Source organism: Apus apus, chromosome 5 (genome assembly GCF_020740795.1).
Source record: "Apus apus isolate bApuApu2 chromosome 5, bApuApu2.pri.cur, whole genome shotgun sequence".
In the NCBI taxonomy this organism is placed as follows: domain Eukaryota; kingdom Metazoa; phylum Chordata; class Aves; order Apodiformes; family Apodidae; genus Apus; species Apus apus.
In genome coordinates, this window is record NC_067286.1 from 51,020,535 (window position 1) to 51,035,724 (window position 15,190).

The window sequence follows — 15,190 nt, forward strand, 5'->3', positions numbered from 1 at the left end:
GAGGCACAAGGTGCCCACCTGCCCCTGCGCTGGCGGGCCACAGCCAGTGCCTGGCCCTGCAGCCCCATCAGGATGGGGAATCTTGAGGGGGCAAAGTGGAATTCGGGGTGGTTTTTTTTCTGTCTGGGGTGTCTCAGGAGAACAAGAAGGCAGATGGTTGTGGTAACGTTTTCTGTTGGCTTACTATTTTATTAGCATCCTCTGGTGGAGTTCAGGCCTTCAAATTTGGCCAAAAGAGAACAGCGGGAGCTGGACCAGGTCAGTGGCTGCCCTGGCTGGTGGCTGTAGCAGCACTAAGGCTTCAGACTGGGTATTTGCAGAATATTTAATAAAAGCGTGCAGTAAGGGCCTCTTCCCCAGTTGCAGGAGGGCTTACGTCTCTGAGTGTTTCTGCATGGGTAACAAGACAGTGACTGGGGTTTTATATGTGTTATAAAACAGCAGCTTTAATTCCCGAAGTCTTCTACCTAAGCTGTTTTTTATCTGAACGGGTATTACCAAAATTAGGCCTTTCTACGTTCTGACGCTGAGGCATAAAGCAAGGCTACTGCAGGTGTTTGGAGGGTTTACAAGGCCTCTCAGCCTTGTAGTGCAGCCACCATTCTGCTATGGAGCCATTTTGAGTTTGTGGCACCCGGCTGTGGCCAACGGTGGCAAAGTGGCCAGTGACGAGAGAGCCCTCCATGCGGAGGATGGCCAAACCACACGTGGGGTGGACCTACCAGGGAGGCCAGTGGCATAAGGATTTGAGGCTTATGTCTGTTTTGCTGCATTTCATCTCCTCTTTTCCTAAATCGCTAACAGCAATTCAATGTTCAGAATTAGGCTGTTTTTTTTTTCTCAACTACTTGCAAATAATACATTATTTAAGGCTCAGCTGACACTTTATGGCAGGTTTTACTGCATGAGCAACATTTAGCAGTGCATGAGGAGGAGGTGGGTAGGGAAGGGGCTGAGGAATGCTGTTGTCCAGGGGTAATTAGGTGTGTCAGCATTTGGAAACTGGAAGAACATACTGAAGAAGTTTCTAACAATTTAGGAAGGAGCATAATGCAAGTAAAGTAGCTTGAAGAAAGTCTGTTCAAATACCTTCACTTTTCATGTGAACCTTAGGTACAACAGTTCAGCTTTCTCTGAAGAACTGTCAAGTATTAGAGCTGGGTCTGGATGTAGTTCAAGCCCAGGCCCTAGGAGTGAGTGCTCTCAGCAGGAGATGGTTTAGGGCTCAGAACACAACTTTAACTCTATCAACATGGTCCTGCCCATCTCTGTCTCAGAAAGATAAGCTCTTCCTATTTATTAAAGGGGAGTCTCAGCAGCACCAGACATTAAGTTATGTATTTTGTTTTAGGGACCATTTTGCACTTGCGTTTTGGATAAAGTAAAGTGGTGAAGTTCAGCACAATCACTCAAACCTGGGAGACCTTTCTCCTCTGAGATCTCAAACCATAGAGCTATAGTATCAGGCTTCCTTACACCCCAGAAGCTTTGCAGTTCTTTGTGAGCCAGGAACCCTGCTCCAACAAGAGGGAGAGTGCCTGCTCTCTTTCAACCAGGTGTCTGGTGCCTGGGTGCTTAATCTGAGATGGTCAATACTGGCTTGGCCTCCCTCACTTGCATTCTGTGTATGTCCCACAGCAAGTATTATAAACACTATGTTGCTACAGAAATGCAGCTTCCACTGCCAGGTTGTTACTCGTAGGGATTATACTCTTATACTCCCCAGGTTTGCTGGCTACTGCCTAGTTTCTACCTTTGGCAGGTTAAAACAGCAGGTAGGTGTTTTTGTTTGTTTGTTTGTTTTTTCAGCCTGCATCGGAGCAACAAGTAGGCATGGAATTTCAGATCAAAATTCCCTCCTTTTTAGGAGCCTAAATCCTGATATCCTGATTTTTGGTTCTTACTCTGAAGCAATATGCAGGAAGGAATTCAGGACAAGATTGCATCTGAAGCTGCTAGAGACAAGGTAGTGTAATATGGTCTGGCAGCTTAGGAGGAAATAAAGTACAGAAAAGTACTTTGAACTTCAGAACATCTGAGTTTTGTTCACATTGAGAGGGTTAGTCAAGAAAGCTCCCAAGGGAGGAAAACGGGAAGAAAAATCCTTAAAGATCCCATGAATTCCACTTAAGAACAATGATAGAATGTGGAGGGCATATATGTTGCTAACAAAAATAATACTAGGCAAACAAAGAGGAAACCAGTACAACTGAATGGCAGTGCTGGAGAGATTTTTTGAGTCAAATAGGAATTCTTCCAAATTTGAAAATCTAATTTTAGGTTTCCAATACATTGGTTTATTAATTAACATAAAGACTAGATGAAAATGAAATTCAAAGGAAATATGGTGGACTGCAAACAGCTAAAGGTATAAAATAGGAACTCTTCAGGTTGTCAGTCAGAAGGGAAGGAATAATTAATTGTTAATTCAAAAACTGCATCACTGACAATTAAAGAAGACATTAAAGAAGATAAAGACATTGCTGAGAATATAAATTATTTCTTTGCATCACTCTTCAGAACAGAGAATATCAGAGCAATACCTACTGGGACTTGCTCTTTTCTGGTAATCAAGATGTGTCAGAAGAAGAGCTGGAACAAATCGATAATTTAAAAAGCAGCAAATCATCAGCTCCAGATGGTAGATTGCAAAGTTCTGAAGGAGCTTAGTATGAAATAGTTGATCTGCAGCAAAAATGTGCCTTCCCTAATGAAAAACATCTATTTCATTGGAGAAGTGGAGGGTGACAATTATACCCAAAGTTAAAAAGGGGACTGAGATAAACTGAGGAAGCACACATTCCCTTTACCCAGACATACATTTCTGTTTTATGAACTGGTTGAAAACAGAATATAAAGTAGGGGGAAAAAATGGTAAAAAGGAAAGTGTGATGATAGGATCTAAAGAGCAAGGTTTCTGCAAAGAAAAATCATGCCTCATCATTAATCTGTTGTAACTCCAACTGGGCCAGTCTTGTCATGGACAAAGAAACAACCACGGTAATTTAGATAAACCTCAAATGTCCTTTGGCCTATGTAGGATACTATGAAACAAAGAGAGGGGAGCTTGCTGCATATCTCTTGACTAATGTGGTCGTATCAGGCTGCATATCCAAAAAGCACTGATCATCCTTGGCATCTGCATGCTGCATCAGTCCCATGACTTTTGCTGCTCTGTGATGGGGTTATCCCACCTATGTGTACCACGCTCTGCTTTCAGCTGCCCTGAGAGGTGAAAAACCAAGAAAGGGGATGAGTGGTTTGTTTCTAGCCTCTGAGAGAGGTTAGCAGCAAGTTGTTTCTGTGCATCTGTTAGGTTTACAAGTCTGAGAAGGTGAATATTGTTGAGAGAGCTGACACACTGCTGTGAGATTTTAAGTCCTATAAAGTTTGTAAAGGCCATTGTGAGGAACTGCAGGGGAGCAGAAAGTAGGAGCTGAGGAGCATCAGTGGCCACTGTGGTGGGAGCTGTTCCTGTGGGTAGCACCAAGATAGACATTTTGTGGTGGATGCACACATGGAGAAAGAAAAGTATTAAGAAAGAAGTTAAGACCCTCCAACTTGTTAGGTAAAGCCAGGGGCTGGCTGGCTGAATCCTCTTTACCACTGTCAATGTCACTCACCAGAGGTCCGTGTAGTACTTTTTTTTTTTTTTTTTTAAAGATATCTTAAATTAGCTAGGTAACAGGAGCAATTTGTTACTAGGGAAATAGAAAATAAACATGGCAAGGAATCTAACTTCAGAAGAAGAAAGAAGAGGAAATGTATTAATCCCCTCTGCCCCAGTTCAGTGCATGAATCAGTTAGATACAGTTTCAATGTCACCATTGTTTAACAATATCCCTTTGTGTTTGTAGTGGATACTCTGGATGAGCTTGAGAATACATATCTATACCCTTAAAAATATGAGGTTTTTCTATCTTAATTCTATGCAAATTTGGATTCTATGTGGCCTCCTCATTGTGTTCTTTGTTCCCATGTACTGCTTCAAAGGTACCCACGTGCTTCCATGCTGCCAGAGAAGGCTGACAAACTGCCCTATTACCTGGAAAAAAATATCTCAGTAGGATTCTGTGGAACAGTTAAAAAAAAAAAGTAAACAAACAAATCCAACTTTAAGAAAAATTTCATGCCCAGAACTTTTGTTAGTTGAAATTATCAGTTTTCATAAACTTCAACCAGTGGCTTTTTGCTCTTTTAGTCGGACAAAAGAACTAATATCAGTCCTCCTCCATTTCTTCTGATCTTTACTTCCATATATTCTTCTCTCATTCCTCTGATCTCCCCTTCCTTGCCTCCCTCTCCCAGGTGTGTGATGCTGCTATTGCTCATCTTCTATATCTGCTCCTGTTTCCTTGTGGTGTTGTCTGCTCACACCTGTACTGACTCTGGTGGCCAGCCAGAGTCAATTATACCAGCAAAGCTAATTAGAACGCATAAGATGCTATGCCTCACTCTTGAGATCTGTACGTCTCAAAATTGCTGTGTGCTCTGCTGATTAGGAAATAAAAATGTTTTTATGTTACTATATTAACATTATATAACACTATATAACTATATTATGTTACTATAGTAACATTAAGTGATACGAACTAAAAATAAAATCAATAAATATTTAAAGGCTTCTGCAATAACCCTTACTGGTTTTCTCTCTGCTCTGTGCTGTGTAATTGTTTTTGTAAAAGTAAGCTCCAGTATACAGCATGTCTAGTGCTTCACTGGGTGTTTGGTAGGGAACAGCATCAGCCACCACATGCTTGGAGAAGTGCTGTATTTATGGGTCATAAATTGGATTGTAGATTTTAGAAAGGATGTGTTTCAACTTTTGCTTTAAATTTTCTATGCAGTCATAGAAGGGAAAAAAGGGTGATGCAGAGGTGCCCAGGACACTTCTAAATGAGCTAGTTGAGATGCAAAATGAGCTCAGCCATGGCAATGTGGAGCAGAGCAGCACGGCTGATTCACTCAGCTCCCCAGAAGTCCAGAGGGTCCCACTGTTCAGCTTTTCCAGTGCTGTTTCCTACAGGAAAAGTCTCCTCTCTCTAATGCTGTGGGACTCTGTGGCTTATGTTGTCACACAGTAATTCAGCTGCTTGACAGGACAGTTTGAGGCTATACAGGTTTGTGGGCTTTCCAGATGCAAGATCCACAGTGGAGTTGAATTGCTCATACTTCAGGGTCCGTAGGTTTGGGTCTTTCCATTTATGAGAACACCCACACTGTCAGAGCTCAAGAGAATTAAGACCCTACCAAAAACATGAACCACATGAATTCCATAATCAGTGCTTCTTTAAAACTGGTTTCCATGTCTGAGTCTCAGACCAACATGCAGTGATCTCTTCTAAGATGTCCAAGTTGTGAATGTTTGGCTGGGTTCCATTTAGCAGAAAAAGATAAGAATGTTTTCTGATCACCCCACCAGAATAAGACAAATTGTAGCTATGCAGTTTGTTATATTTTTTTGTTTTCTTTCCACCCCTTCATTGTTCAAGGTAGGATCTTTGAGTTGGTGGACAAGTTGTTTTCATTTTTACCTCCCAGAAAACTGGAGTGGGAGAGTGGAACTTTAGATCTTCTGTCTAGGAGTAATTGCTATATAGTTTTCTACTTGGAGAAGCCAAAGTTAAAAGAAAATTAAAGCAAATTTTTCTCAGACTTGGTGTATTATTTTGTCTGGTCACTTATTGTGAATTTGTTTTCTGGAACTGCTGAGTTCAGCTGGAACTTTAGGTGCTTCGCTGCTTTGAAAATCATACCCAGGATTTCCAAATCCAGACAAAGAGCCTTGATGGTTTGTGTAGTAATTCTGGCACTGAGGATGAAATAGAAGCTCCCCATTCAGAGAGACCCACTTATTTCAGCTACTTCAGGGGTTATAAGTGCTGAAACTTTGCTGTTTAAAGTCCTTTCCATTTTGAGGTAAGACGACTTCCACCAGGAAGTTCAGTCCTCAAGTTCAGCACAAAATCATGCAGCCTCAAATATGACACTGAATTTGGGCCCCCTCTAAATTATTGTTTAATACATCATTTTTCTTGTGGAGATTGTAGAGTGCATGATGGAGCTCTACAACATCTCCTTTAAAGACTACTGAGAGCTGGTATCCTGAGAGGAGAACAGGAACCTATCAGCTTGAATTTTATCAGGTAGACAAATCTGTGTTTTGCTATATTGGTAGTTGGGTTCTATTCATTGTCCTGCTTTGACTGGAATTTCAAATGCTGAAGCCAATCTGATCACTGTATTTTTACTTTCTGGTTTTTTATAGTTCTGCTTCCAGCTGACCACACTGTTGCTGTCTTGTTTTCTCAGTTTTGATGTCTCCATTTAGATCTTCTGAAAACAAGTTTACCCTGTTCTGGCATGCAGAATATTCCCAGTGTGTCCTGGAGACTGGTTTCTTGGTACTTGACTTTTAGATCACCTCCTGAAGGATAGAGGTATAGAACTATAATTGGTTTCTCAGAGTTGATTTTCTCCTCCAATTAGTTGACTGCAGAAGAGTGATTCACTCACTTAACTCCAGATTGGTTCATGAGATTGAAGAGCCGTTACTTGCACTCATATTTTAAGTGTCTCCTACCACTGCTTTATAAACAGGCAGTTGAATTATAATGTTTGGACACAAATTAGCTGTTTTCTTTACCACATTGAAGTGTAGCTGAAAGTATCTGAAGTTTGGTGTAACCGTTAAGAAAGTGATTTACTGTTTTGCAAAACATATGCCTCACTGGAGCTCAACAAAGTGCATTACTTTTATTACCATGATAACACAAGCCTGTAAGCTTTCTGATGAAATTCAGAGGCACTGGCATTCTCTTCTGTTTGTGACTAGGGCAGAGCAAACAGTTCAGGAGGAGGCCTTGACCTCTTACAGCAGCTTGTACAGGGACCCTGGTCGGGATACCAGAGCAGGAATTGAGAGACTCTTCAGGCTTTGTTACTGACTCTACTGGAGATGCTTCCTCCAGGGCTCAGGTTCTGTTTCCTGTTATATTAATGAATTAACCTAGTTTTTTAATCAATGAACTAACACTGATTAATCCACTGAGTAGGGTTTGCCCTTGAGCCTGTTTCTACAGCACCAGTGACAAATGGCCAGCTGTCTCTGTGTCCTTCTTGGGAAAACGGGCTGTAAGTGGTAGGATGTATGGGCTAAAAAGCACTGTGCTGTGGTGCTGCTGTGTCACAACTGGTGTATAAAACCTGGGTAGGTTTTAACATGAGAATTAGGCAAACATTGGTGTCTGCATGGAGGTATCTACATGTGAAGCAGCTGTCTGTGCTCTGATTATAGTCAATGATGGTCAGTCAGTACTACCAGAAGGATCCAGAGAGGTGTGCAGGCAGCAGGGGCTCAGTTCCATTGCTTAAACTTAGGTGTCTGGTGCTGTTTGAGATGGCCTGAAGTAAGCGGGACATCCACAGAGAGCTGAAGATTTGGCACAGGACTTTTGCTGTCTGGGTTGGCAGCTGCAGGCCACACTGGACACCTCCAGCTGTCAATTTACACAGTCAAACCCAACTGTCTCCATGGAGGTGAGCTGAATTGCTCACAAGGGTCTGCTTACTCTCTCAGTGAAATCTCCCAGTGATGGCAATCTGGACATATTGCTTGCATGTAGATTCCTGGATGGAGGCATCTTCACCTCCAACTGAATCCACTTCCTTATTACTAAACATACAGGTCCAACCCCTGTAGACATTTAAGTATGTAGGTAAGCAGCTCCAGGGGCCATCTCTTCAGCCTGTTTTTGATAGGATTAAATGAATTGCCCCCTAAAGGTACCTTTCATCAAACTGACTAGAGGAAGACTAGGCATATTTGCTGTTTAACTTTCAGGTTAAGAAAGTAAAAAGCACCCTACCTTCATTTCAGATGTAAACCCTTTAACTCCACTGACCTAGAAATTTCTTCAGTTACCTACTGAAGAGCCATGTGGGAGTCCTTGTAATGATATTCTCAACCTCAGGAGCACCTTGAATATTTCTGAATTTTGCAAAATGAAATTGACTTAAAGATAACTGGAACTGAGCTAAGCATACTCTTTCCCTTCTTCAGATGAAATTTTACACCTTTGTAGCCCAAAAAAATCTGTGGAAATTAGAACACTTCTTTTCTCTGTTTCCCTGGACAATTCCGGCCTTCAGTGCTCCATGTGGTGGTTTCTTATCTCATGCCCCTATTTTCCACTTTTTTGAAAGATGAAAAGACCACAACTTCACTAAGGTTGGTCTGGGATACATACAAATTATGATGGTTGCTGTGGGACTGACAGGGGAAGTTTAGTGTGGGAGGAATAATATTTTCAAATTAAGGCTGGCTGATCCAGTTGCTCTTTATAGACATGTCTCATTTGGAAGATTAAGTAAATTATATGGTGAAAGTTTTAAAAGGAGGTGGGAGGGGAAAAACTGGGACAACTGAAAAAGTGCAGCAACAATGAATGTCTGAAAAGTGCCATTTGGACTGTATAAATCCACAATTTGCTGATCACCCTGGGGACATGGGGAAATGAAGGTCCCTGCAAAGTGACAGGTAAATCCTCAGTGGGTGTAAACTGAGTTAACTCCACTGGGATTAATTCCATTTATACCAATAAGAATCCAACTCTCACCAGTGTGAGCTGATGGCTTTAGTGAGAAGGTCATAGTGTCTGCTTGATATATCATTAAACATTATTTTGCCTCCACAGTTGTCCAGAACGCAACGTTCTGCAGGTGCTTTGATTAAGTTATCTTTTTATCCATATATAGATGATGAGAATGACTGGAATGTTAAATGAATCCCACATATTTATTATTGATTTACATATACATTAAAATGCACATTTCTTTATCGAGTACATAGAGCTACTGGGATGAAGGAGTCAAGCAGATACTGTCAGCTAGCAGTTACTTCATGGTCACTATTCTGTGCTTAGATTAATCTAGAAGGGTGTATGTATTTGTATGAACTTCTAAGGAAACCAAGCAACAACATGACACTGACAATTTGCTGCCTGTATTCCTCTGGTGTCTTGTTTATAAGGATCCTGAATGATCTTACAAGGTGTAATGAAAAGAGAGTCACAACAAATACAATGCCAGGAACAGTGCCAGGCTGTTGAAGTCCAGCACTGGCAGGCAATTTGCACAAGAGCTCTCTGGCAAGAGCAAGAATGGAGTCAAGATTTGAGGGTCTCAGCGCTACACCATAAAGCCAAGGCTCTCTGTAGCAGAGTCATCTAGACAGTCCAGTTTTTCTTTTGCATGTGCCAGCCATTGTTGTCAGGAGTGCTGTCTGTTAAAGCTATTGTCAAGATTTCTGTGCAAATACACTGATGCCACCACTACTTGGTGGACTGGATATCTGCTAGGTTAATAGGGTATGATTGCAGCATGAGCTCATAACTGAGCTCCTCTTATCTGGGACCACTGCGCTGCTGAGCTTGTGTCCAATTGAGGAACACTCTCAGGCCTGATGCCATGTGGGGAGGTAGCCTAGCACCCAGTGGTCAACCACACATGGTGATGGGCCCAGGATTGTGCAATGTAGCAGAAAATGTGATCCTGCTGATGAATCCATACCAATTTTTTCCTTTCTCCCCTTCCATGTCTGTGCCTTCCTCAGCTCAGTCCTCTGTACCCTATTTTTTTTTTTAAACCAGCACAAATATATCTTAATTGCAAATTTCCATAGGCAGAATTGGATTAAAATAGACCAGAAATAAAGTACCTCTGCCTTCACATTCACTTTGACCACTTCTTGTAATTCCTTGAGTCGATTTTACCAAGGCTTCACTCCTCCAGATGCTGTGACAGCTTTCATACGTCAGCGCAAGGCTCAGGCAACCCCATCAATCAGTCATCCTGCCTCTGGGCCTCAGCAGGCGTTTGCTGGAAGGAGGTATTTTGCTCAGGGTAGGCTGGTGGGAAGAATAGTCTATGTTGGCAGTGGAACTGGAGGAAAATCATGGCCTCGTGCGCTTTGGGGGTGGCTAACTGTCACTAGGAAACATCATCCCTCTTTTGGAATAATACATTTGTCAAGCAGACCCGCCTTTGCTATTAGTTTGGAGCATGACAGGGAAATAAACTCTCCTATGTAGAAGACACTGCTTGTCCTTCACATGTAAGTCAGGGCTATGGCTTCTGGGCTCTCACTGAACACCTCCTTTTCTCTGTACTTTTCCATCTCATCTGTTACAGTTTTGTGGTTTTAAGTTTTTTTAAGCATTTTTGTAAAAAAGAAATGTATTAATTACACAAATGCTTGGTGGAGAGAAAGGCTCATGTCAAAAGGTTTGGGTTCAATTTGGATGAGTGCCTGAAATATAGCTCTGAACCAGTAGCAGTCTTTGCATTTATAAATACTAATATCCACCTGAGATTATGGTCCAAAGCAAGACCAAGACTTTTATTCTGCTCAGGTTTCTCATCTCTGCTTATCATCATAGCAAATGAGCACTTTTCAGGCAAGCAACAAGTGGCATGACTAACAACCATGCAGCTCTTATTCCTTCTTCCCAGCAGTTTTGGTGAGGACTGCCAAGGTCTGGCCATTCAGGCCAAGGACATAAAAAAGCATTTGGTATTTTTGAGGATACTCGCAAAATGTAATAAAAATCATCTTTGTTTGGGAATTTGTCTGCTCTTGGCTGGCCCAGGTTAATCAAATGCAGAGTGTGGGTTCAGCATCCTTTCTGTTCCCCAAAGCCACGAAGTGAATGAGAGTCTGTAACAAAGTGTTTAGCCAAAGAAGCTGATGCCCAGGAATGGAGTGATCAAATCAGATAAATTAGAGTCTGAAAACAACTAAAGGCATGACAATAGGACAGGAATAACGCTTCAGTTAAAGTTGTGGGAAAAGGCTCATGCATTTAAAAAATTAGGAATTTACATTCTCTTGCCACCTGAGTAGAAAAACTTTATTGGATTTAGTACTGACATTGAATGGATAAGAGAAACACTGCATTTGGGACTGGGTATGTGATAAAAGTTAGGAAACTAAGAGGGGATTTTTTCTTACTATTTGGTAGGACCATAGGTAGAAGTGTCTGTGGTGCTATGTGCTGCGTCAGCAAATGTGTCCTCTCGTCTCCTGTTCCCTGCATGAATGTTTTCAAGTGTATTGGTGAATTCCTGTTCCAACACAAAGTCCTGCTGTAATCTCTTGGAAAACAGTCTGTCTGGGTGGACTTAGGAATTTTCAGCTTGTGGTAAGGCTGGAAACATCACCGAGGCAGGGCATTCTGTGCTAGTTGGAAATGTCGGTTTCCAGTGTCAAGAAAGACAAGACAGACAAAATGTCCCATACTCACTGCATCTGAGCACAGGTCTGAGGGTATCCAGCAATAATTTTAGTTTGAAGAAGCTCTTCTTTCACCTGCAAAAGGTGAGCAGTATTAGGAGCTGCTTTTTTTAACCAGCCATGATGGAATACTGTTACTATTTAATACTTGTATTGAATCTCGGATAATTGCTAAAATGCTAAACTGCTGTCTCAACTTATCCAGATTCAATTAATAATATTGACCATTCTACACTGACCTTGAGAGTAAATGACTGCTTTTTCCTTTAGTTTCCCTTGATGAATGGTACTTTCTACATGCCAACTTACAATTTTGTCAAGCTGTCAGATCACAGGTTCTGATCCTGCAGACACTGAAAGTCAAGGAGCGCTTGCTGCAATGGTTGTTCCTTTGGGATCAATAGGACTTAATACATCCATGCTGAGAACAGAAGTACTTTTTTAACAGGATTTGGCCCAAGGGAAGTCTACGCAAATGTTTGTGTATGAGTCATATTACTTGAAATCTGGGTGGGATACATGGGTAAAGATTTGAGACTTCTAAATCTCGGACTAATTTTCTCTATCTAATAATGGTTCTTTTTTTTGTTTTGTTTCTTTCTTCCCCCCCACCCCCCCTCCCCACCCTGAAGTCTTTCCTGAAGCAAACACCCTCCCTAAGGCACAAAATAGAGAGATAATTGAAACAATGTATTTGTCTCATCTCATTTGAAGGGACCTTTAGAGGTTATTTTGCTCTAGATAGTCTGATTAACATCATTTTCCCAGTTGAATAAACTGAAGAATTCAGTTATGGTATTTATAGGCTGTCCTGCTTACCTAATCCTTAGCTTATTAGTATTATCTTTTAATGAATAATCAGAACTATTCTTGTTTTGTATTACATTTTTCTCTTTAACTCCTATTTTCTATTGAGATCCCTACCAGAAAGACCAGAACTACCAACAAGGCTGGAAATGGAGAATTTAGAAAACAGGAATCTAAGTTTCTGAAACACTTTATTATCTGCTGCAGAGAAAAACAAATCTGGAATGTCTGGACTGGCAATACCAACCCAAAACCTGGCATCACTGAGAAAAGCTTTGCAGAACTGTATTATGCAAGAGACACACAGAGGAGTTTTGGGGAAGAAATATGCCTCTTCACATCAGTTTTCTCACATCCCTTTGGAGTAGCAGTATGTGGGGATGATGTGCTGATAATCTCACTGCTCCTTCGGTAGAGCAAATAGAGCATGTTGTCCCATAACAGTAACCACCCAGCACTTCTTTAACACTCGTTTTTCTCCCTCATAGACACATATAACCACCCCCCTTCCTTTGAACAACTGGCATAGTCTGAAAACACCTTATCTCTGTTGAAAGCATCTTGACAAACTATTCAAACACTGCTTCCTCCCTGCCTTTGTACTTACTTAGCCTCTTCCCATTGCATTCTCAGCTAAAGCAGATTATTGCAAAATCCATTTAAAAAGCACAGCAGTTTTATACTGAAAGATATCTAGAGGGCAGCAAATCCAGAGGGAAATCTCATCCTTCAGTGCAAACGAAACCTCCTCTTTTATTTCATTTCTGAAAAATCAAGCACAGACTTACATAAAGCCTTTTTTCCCTTCTCCACAAAGCAGCAATAATAATAGATATCTCTATAAGGTTGAGATATAATCATACTTGGGAGCAAATTTTTAATTTCATTAAAGCTTACTGTAGTGGGCAAAGACTCTGAAGTTCAGGTGTGAGTTAAGAAGAAACTACTCGGCCATCCATAATCCTATCTGAAAGCAAATGTATTTTTAGAGTACTGCTGTGTGACATGGAATGCTCCTTAGTTATTTGTGCATAACCATGATTTATGTGGAGGATATATTCAATTCAGTATTAATATTGTGCTACTGATTGTAATGTTGTCATTCTTCATGTTTGGCCAAACAGTAGCTGGGCTCAAATTAACTCTTAACAATAGAAACAAAGGCTTCTATGTCATTTTATTGTATTGTGCATTCTTCAGCACATTTTAAAACCTTTTGAGAAGCTTTTCTACAATTACAGCTACTGAATTTCATCACCAACAGTTAAGGAGTACAGAAATAGGGATGTCAGAAACCTCTTTCTCATCATCTTACATCTTTATACTTGAGGTTTGGAGTTCGACCATCAAGAAGTTATCAGAATGCTTAAAATATAAATCATAGCTTTTAATGATTCCATGCAAATGTTTTGAATTTTACTCTATATTTGAAGATTTTTCACTTTAATTGTATATGGAAAAATTATATTTGCATGTTGAGAGGTGCAATTAGAGGCAAATCAGTGCAAGTTTGTGTGGACTCTGGCAGTAACAAGAAGGAAAACCTAACAAGCTCTTTTGAGCACGCCAGGGAATACTGGTGCCTGACCAGGGAAGCCATGCTGAGTGCCTTGAGATGCATGCCTCAGAACATGCCCAGTACAACTATTCCACTTGAATTTCACCTTTTGTCTACTCCAGGCTGCAAGCACAGAGGTTAAAGATGCCCAGGGAACATCCCTGTGTACTGAAGCCCAGCTTCTGTTTCAGCCTGCTAGGTGGGACATCTCCTATTCCTCAATTTCTGAAGCTGCAAAATGGGTTTAATCAACTTACCTCTGTTGGTTTGATGTTTGCTTTTATATCTACAGATGAAAAATGTGATATGAGAACGGTGAGTCGTTGTTATTATCAAGGGGCAACATATTTGCATGGAAATAGGATAGGATGTAGGCAAGAAAGAGGAGGATTGGGTCTGTTGTGATGAGTTTTTGTGCTGGAGAGCATGCCTGGAATGAGAAGGATTTATGTGGTGCCCTGTCAGTGTGTATGGCAAAGGCTATACCACAGCACAGAGAATTCCATGATAATTGAATTTCTTTGGATGTTCAAACCCCTTTTCCTGTCTCATACATGTCGTGACTTTGCACAGCTGTCACTACAATTCTTTAAAGTATCAGGGAGTTTTTGTCACTAGAATAGTCAGTTGTTACTGAATATACAAAAGGCAGCAACTTCCTTAAATGCCTGCTATGTCTGAATGACCATATGTTTCTTCTGCAGAAGGGAAGATTTGCTTTCTTCCTCCAGCTTTACTATGGTATTCCTCTTGTTTCAGGTAACTATTTGCAATATGACTACTCAGTGATTTTCCAAAGCATCTACAGTTGTGAGGTGCTGCTTAAGAATGGCATACTTCTGAAACACTCGGGCTTGCTACTGTCTGGTGGTGATACATAATTGCTTTTGTTTGTTTTTCTTTTATTTCCTTTTAAAAAGATGCTTAATTTACATACTTCAGGCATTAGGCACTGGCACTGGCAAATTCATCAGCCTTTCCTGCCTACATAAGGAGGGTCAGTCTGGCCATCCAGGAGCTGGTTATTGTTCTCTGACTTTTGCAGACTGAGGCTTCATAGCCGGAGTACAGGTCAGTGGTTGCTGCAGGCAGAGGTCAGATGTTTTCTGGCTGGGGTGAGAAATGTTTGTAAATAGGAAAAGGGTGCCACAGTCAGGGATATCACACAGGAAAGGACAGATTTACCAAGAAGAATTAAGAGGAGCAGTGTTCGAGCAAATCTGAAGCAACTTGCTGCTTTTTTTTCCCCAAATATCCAGAATGGTCAAAGAGCCCTACTAAGATTACCTTAAGTGCTTGTGGAAAAGGCACAATCCAGAAAGGCAGTTACTTTTATTATTTTTTTTTTAATTCAAATGGAATTTTTCAGCTTATAACATGGAGTTAGTTGCCTCTTTTCTTTCTTCCTTTTTTTTCCTGTAAAAGTCCTTTGCATAGGTTTAGTCATCCTTAAGCACAGCTGCTCCATCTATACAGCAGTTGCCAGATGATTACCTCTTTAATGTTTTCACTGAGTACTTTGCTGGTTAACC

The 15,190-nt window shown here is 41.0% G+C and overlaps 1 long non-coding RNA gene across 1 annotated transcript in view; it reads left to right on the forward strand.

Moving 5' to 3' along the window:
- The window catches only part of LOC127385823 (uncharacterized), a 155,687-nt gene that overhangs the window by 290 nt on the left and 140,207 nt on the right, over positions 1–15,190 (forward strand). The gene's annotated exons all lie outside the window — the stretch shown is intronic.